The following is a 7,600-nucleotide window of genomic DNA, read 5'->3' as shown; positions in this document are numbered from 1 at the left end:
TGAGAGAGCCATAAATGGTACTCAGCATTTGGGAATGGGCCGAAGGCACAGGTAGAAGGTTTGCCTTGGAAAGGAAAGATATAGATATAGATATAGATATAGATATAGATAGGTATATATATATATATATATATTTATGTCTTAAATTTTCATAGAACTTTAGCACAGGCAGGGATTTAAAATATGATCCAGTATGGTCTCCACGCCCCCCTCAATGTACTGAGGAAGCTGAGGCTTAGAGATGTTATGTGACTTGGAACAGTGAAGAGGGGCAGTGACAGAGAGGAGGAGGTGATAACAAAAATATTTCCAAAGAGGAACAAATGGAACTTGAGAGGTCATTTGCACTACAAATGACCTCAATCTCTTTGTTAAGTGAGAAGCTAAGTCTGTAGGATAGGAGACCAAGCAAAGTAGAATAGTAAGGAGTTTGGCAAGTATGGCAAAGATTCTGAAAAGCCCCTGTAGATAGCATGATAAGAAAGCAATGAAATAAACAGAAGGTGTATCCGAGCTGGAGTGAAAACTGGAATTGACCCATAGGGACCCTGGAATTATAGCATAATGAGATTTTTTCTTCAGCCCTAAAAGTTTTACTCTACTGAAAACTGCCCCAAGTGTTTGGGTCCTTGTGTCTGAGCAACAGACGGCTAACTCCAAGACATAGGAAAAAACAGACAAAGAGAAAATCTAAATTAAAGACCAAAGACTTTCTATTTATAAATAAATATATACTGAACCAATTAGCCTAGAATCTTAAAATTTTGAAGAGACCTTAGATATCATCTCAGTTCAAACCCTTGTTTAGTGCATGCATGAACCCCTTTGACTGTGAGCTAATGGGAAACCAGGATTTGGGTTACTCCTGCTGGTGTGGATCAGTTTTCATAGGGGTTGGTCCACCCACAATGAATTAGCCCAGCTGGGCATAAACACAATCTACCCTAACTCATCTGGCAATGTGCATCCCACCTGCAGTCACAAAGTTGTGGCAGACCATACAACATTCTCCTATCCTGCCTGCTGGATTTGATGCAGGAGTTTGGGGATATATGGTAGGAGCTAGAGTATGAAAACAGGACCTAAGACTCTACAGATAATACAAACTACCTTTAATGTAAACAGCAGAAGAGCCTAACTATCCCATGGGAAAACGTGCATGTGACCCCGCACCATCCCTGGCACTATGCCTTTTTTGTTCTGTTTCTATATAATATCTAACCTGGCCTAAGATGGTGCAGAGATCTACCACTGTCCTGCTGCCAAGAATGGGTCTTTGAATAAACTCCCCCAAAATTAACCCAATCAACCCCAATAAATCTACACATATATAGCCATGCTGACTTGGTCTGCTTTTTTCTTTGGTATCTCAGTACCTTCCCATTACCTTGAGATTGTTCCTTTGGATGGTTTGTGTCCTTCCAATTGACACAGTCAGCAGGATAACAAGGAAATGGGCTTGGGGAGAGAGACCTTCCTTGGGGGCAATCCTTAGCTGCTCACCCACATCCCTGGAGGAAGGCACATATGCATGCTAGATGCCTGCCCTGGGCTCAGGAGACAGGCTTCCATGGGGGGAAGTCCTCAAGGTGGTCACCCACATCCTAGGAGGAAGGGTGGCCCATCAGCCAGGGGTAATCCTGGGTGTGGCCAGCTGCATGAGTTCAGGGATGCCCAGATGGAAAATTCCACTTGATGGAAAATTTATAGCCTTCTAGGCAAACATGAGACTTCCAGTGCTGTTAAGAGAGATTTTGAAATGGCAATTGCACTTATTGTTACAGGACAAAAAACAGAATGAGCTCAAGATAAAAGACAGAGGTGACTAGGAATGTTTTTTGGAAAGACAGAGGATGGTATAGGGGAAAAGAAAACTGGAAGAGTTTCTCTCTCTCTCTCTCTCTCTCTCTCTCTCTCTCTCTCTCTCTCTCTCTCTCTCTCTCTCTCTCTCTCTCTCTTTCTCGCTTCCTCCCTCCCTCCCTACCTCTCCCCTCCCATCTAGACATATCAGAAGGCAGAGAAGAGAGAGACAGGGAAAGAAAAAAACTCAGAAAGGAATGGGATATAATTGGTAAAGGAAGTATTGGAATTAGGGTATGCAGGAAACAAGACAGGTGAAGTTCTGAAGGGTAATAATTCCTTAGCCTGTGTGTATTTGTGTGTATGTAAGATAATATGGCCTCTGGAGACATCTAGTAAGGACGAAACAGAATAGCAACATGCTTACGAGTTGTGCTTATTATCAGGCAAGGAGTAAATATTCAAAAGGCTAGTAACTGAAAGCGTCATTAGTAAAGGAATATTTGGGCCACTGTCTCATAACTGTCTGTGTGTTTTTCTGTGCCTGTGTTTGTGTGTCTCTCACAGTCTGTGTGTGTGTAAGTGTATGCACAGAGCTTAGAAGAAAACTTTGCCACCAAATCTATCACCATGAGTCTTGTTAACTAACCTTTTTCTGGAAAAAAGAATGTAAACCACTCTGAGAAGGTTATTAAGCTTTCAAAAAAGGTTCTTTCTTTACCTCTACATTCCTGAACTATGGTCAGGTTTGGGGAGTATGGAGGGAAGGACAGACAAGAAAGGAATATTTTCCCGTAGACCATATGATGTTTTTATGTTGTAAGCTAATTAGAAACTGAATTTGGGACTAAAATATGAATTCTCTACTGTGAATCCCTAAATTGTGGTTTGAATGTTTTCATAAATATTGAAATATTCTAGCAAGTTTTGGGTTAACATTCTTTAAAATTTGTTTTATGAGAATTGAGAGCATTCACCCCCCCCCCCAATGACAGGTTTATTATTTTGCAACTAGAGAAAGTCATCTCAATGATTATAAAGAGGCAGGTTTGGGGGTGGTGTCAGTGAAGTTTTGGAGTGAAGAGAGAGAAAAAAATTTAGAACTGGTACTTAGAAACTGGCACTTAAGAATTTAACTTTTTCCTGGTTCACAAAAAAAGAGAAAAGGTTTGTGTACATCAAGAAACAACCAAAAAGTAACTGATTTTGATTGCGACATTTAGTTAGACATGTAGGGAGTCTTCCAAAGTAACGTTAAATACTAATCAGTTTAAAATTTTAAAAAGTATTTCATTCTTTCAGAATGCTATGGAATAACTGGACAAAAGTAAAAAAAGTATGTGAACCCAAGATATGAATCTATTAATTTGTGAAATTAAAGTCGTTAGAAACCTCCTTTGTTTTTGTTTTAAGAAATACAATTTCATTGCAACCAGTCATCTTAGTGGAGAATAATGTTTGTGTAATATCTATTTTACTTGAATATGGTTAACAACTGAATATGTTTTATTACAGACAACTCAGTTGATGTATACAACTGGGAAATAATTACTTAGTTTATTTACATTTCCCAACACAAGTCTTTTGTTATAATTGGAGTAAAGTTAGCATTTTCAAGCAAATTCATTTGCATAACCATTGAACCTGGGGGGTGGAAAGCCTCTACCTGCAAAGAGTGTTGTTACCTATATTTTCATATATAGAATTGGATCCTAACCATGGTCCTTAGCCTTAGAAATATGGAGATAATTTGCAAGGCCGTGGAAAATGAAGATATGGACCAAGAAGTATTTTGAAATTTAGTATCTTGGATAATATACTGGGTCTAGAGTCAAAGTAGCAGGGTCTAAATACTAGTTCTATCACTTGATTTCTTGAGTGATATTGGGCAAGTCACCTTACCATCTCTGATGCAGTTTTCTCATCTAAAAACTGAGGACTGGATGTCTACAGTCCCTTCCCAGTTCTGTTATAATACAAGCTGCTACCTGCTCAATAGAATGGGATGGCACTACTTTATCACAAGGGCAATAGAATGTATTCTGGGTCTTAATAGAAGGAAGGCACTGACAGTGGAAAGAAATTTCTCTCCAGACATAACTCTTTGAAACTGAGTATATGTCATTCTGATTTCACGAAATTCCAAGTTATATCAACTTGACAACCTCATGATCATACCAGAAATAATCCCCTAAAATGGACAACTATTTCATGCAATTAAACAGCACTGAAGTCAGGGACTAGATGACATCATCATCATCATCACCAGATTATGTACAAATGAAAGAAATACTACTTCCATTTAGTGTTTAAAAAAGAAAATTACAAGTTTTGGGTTGTTATAACATTATATGTTATTATTGTTATTATAATATTACATATGAAGTTTTTTTTTCTTTTTTCCAAACTTATGATTTCATTAAAGTGGGCAGCTCCAGATGAGGTAATCTCTCAACCGCAAATCATCACCTGCTCTGCAATTCTGCAATTCAGTCTTACATATGTGCCTGGGGCACTGAGGGCTTAATTGGCCTAGAGTCACACAGCCTGTCTGTGTTAGAAGCAGAGCTTGACCTTAGGTCTTCCTTTCTTAGGCTATCTCAAGATTTGACATGGCAGGTAGCATCTCCTGGCTGTGAAAATACTAGCCAGGTCATAATAACATCCAAACTACATGGAAGTTTCCCTTCCAGTTCTCCATATTTTGAGAATAATGATTATTCTATTTCCTGTCAAAAAAGAAAATTAAATAAAAAAGAAAAATGCAAACCTTAGCAAAAGAAATCAAACTATCTAGGAGGTTGGTTCAACATAAAGATTATAAACATAATAAAGCATGTTAATAATATAAATAATAAAACCATATGATTATGTCGATAAGTATGAAAAAAGCTTCTGACACAATCTATCACCTGCCTTTCATTTAAAAACTCTAGAAATCATAGGAATAAATGAATCTTTCCTTAATATAGTAAATGATATCTATCTAAATCTAGGAACAAATGTGTGTAACAGGGAAAAGTGAGAGGCCTTTCCAACACAGCTATTTAGAAATGCTAGCTATATCAATAAGACAAGAAAAAGAAACTGAGATAATAAACATAAAGAGGAAATAAAATTATTACTTTTTGCAGATGATGTATAATTGTGTAATTAAAGAACCTCAGAGAGGCAACTGAAAATTAATTTAAATAATGTATAACCAGTAAAGCTGTAGGATACAAAATACATCCACAGACATCATCAGTATTCCTCTATGCATACGCATCTGTGTGTGTGTATATAAATACAGATATATAGATACACATAGGGGCAACAAGGTGACACAGCAGACAGAGTTGTGTCTGACACACAAAGAATTCTGTCTGACACACTTACTAATGGTGTGACTCTGGGCAAGTCACTTAACCAGCATCTGCCTCGTTTTCCTCATCTGTAAAATGAAGATAATAACAGCACCTGCCTCCCAGGGCTGTTGTGAGGGTCAAATGAGATCATCGTAGAGCACTTAGCACAGTGCCTGGCACTTAGTAAATACTATGTAAATGTCAGTTATTATTATTATATACCCAACAAAGCCCAGCAAGAAGAGGTAAAAAGAGAAATTCTACTGAAAATAACTAAAAAAACCATCAAATATTTGGAAGTATCTATCAAGATTCATCCAGGGACTATATGAATCTAACTATGAGCCACTCTTTGCATAAATAAAACTGGACCTAAACAACTAGAAGAAACATTAACTGTTCATGAATGGGTCAAGTTAATACAATTAAAATGACTGTACTACCTAAAATTAATATACTGTGCCAATCAAATTCCAAAAAGGATATGTTTTAGAGCTAGAAAAAAATAATGAAATTCATATAAAAAAACAAAATGTCAAAAATCTCAAGTGTAATAAGGAAAAAAGTAGAAAAGAAAGTGGTCTATCAACAGCAGATCTCTAACTATATGATGAATCACTAATAATCAATTAAACAATTTGGTATTGATTTTTAGAAATATTAATCAATGGTATAGATTAGGTGTGGGCAGTTAGATGGTACAGTGGATAGAATGCTGGACCTGGAGTCAGGAAGACCTGAGTTCAAATTTGGCTGCAGACACTAGTTATGTGACCCCGGCAAGGTCACTTCACCCTGTTTGCCTCGGTTTCCTCCAATGAGCTGAAGAAGGAGATGGCAAACCACTGTAGTATCTCTGCCAAGAAAACCCCAAATAGGGCCACAAAGAGTCAGACACAACTGAAACAACTGAACAACAACAACAGATTAGGTGTATAACATACAGGAACAAGTAAACATAGCAGCATAGTATTTGATAAATCCAAAGGCCAAAGTAACTGGGGGAAGGACTCACCACATGACAAAACTACTGGAAAAACTGGCCAGCCATCTGGCAGAAATCAGGTTGATACTAATACCTCACCCAGTACGTCTAATTAAGCTTCAAGTAGATACACGGCTTAGATACAAAAGGTGCTATCAAAAGCAAGTACAAGGAGGAAGGATGAAATGACCCTTGAGATCTCTGGAAAGGGGAAGAGTTCATGACCAAACAAGGGATAGAGAGGTTCACTCATGCACAGAAAATAAATAATCTTGATTATATAAAATGTTTGAAGTTTTGCACAAATAAATCTGATGTAGTTAAAATTTAAAAAGAAACAAGTAATTAGAAGGAACATTTCTGATAAAGTCTTCCTATTCAAGACTGATAAGGAACTGATTAAAACGTGTAAGACTGAGAGTCATGTCCCAAGATAAATGGTCAAAGGATACTAAAAGGGAGTTTTCAGGTGAGGAAATCCAACCTATCAATAAGTATATGAAAAGTGCTCCAAATCACTAAAGAGAAATGCAAATTCAAACAACCCTGAGGTTCTATCTATCTCACACCCATCAGACTGGCAGAGATGATAAAAGAAGAAAATGACAAACGCTGGAGGGACTGTGGGAAAATAGACACATAGATATATTTTTGGTGGCGCTGTCAGTTGGTCCAATCATTCTGCCAAGCAGTTTGGAACTACAGTATGCCCCCAAAGTTACTAAGCTATGCATTCCTTTTGACCCGGCTATACTACTACTAGGCTTATACCCCAAAGAAATCAAAGAAAGAGGAAAAGAAGCCATATGTACAAAATGGTTATAGCAACCCTTTATGTGATGGATAACAATTGTTATTAATTAATTGTTATCAGTTAAACACTAAGGATGTGTCTTCCACTTGGGGAATGGCTAAACAAATTTCAGAATATGAATATGACAGAATAATGAAATGATGAAATGTACAGTTATGAAGACACTCAGAAGAGCTCTATGAACTGGTACAGAACCAAGTGAGAAGAACTAGGAGACCAATATAAACAAAGATAACAACACCATAGAGAATAGCAACTTTGAAAGACTTTAGAACTCTGATTAATGACATGACAAACCATGAGCCCAAAAGGAGGATGATGATGTGTGTCACTCATCACCTGAGACAGAGGTGATGAATTTAAGATGCAGAAAGAGACAATATTTTTGGCCATCAATGGCATAAGAATTTATTTTGCCTGACTATGCAGCTGGATAGTGAAGGTTTTATTTGCCCAGGGCGGGTCAGGGGGTAGTGGGAAGGACAGATTAATAAACCAAAAGAGAAAGAAAAATACAACAAAATACATTTATGTTACAATATACCCCATTATTTTCAATATAAGTTATCGCTGCTCAGTGCTGTTGTTCTGAACTAAAATTCAGGCACTGAACCACACTGCCAAAGAGGAATGGTGGAAATATATTGCATCTTT

This window comes from Vombatus ursinus, unplaced genomic scaffold (assembly GCF_900497805.2).
Source record: "Vombatus ursinus unplaced genomic scaffold, bare-nosed wombat genome assembly UNPS02015358.1, whole genome shotgun sequence".
In the NCBI taxonomy this organism is placed as follows: Eukaryota; Metazoa; Chordata; class Mammalia; order Diprotodontia; family Vombatidae; genus Vombatus; species Vombatus ursinus.
This window is presented reverse-complemented; position numbering follows the sequence as displayed.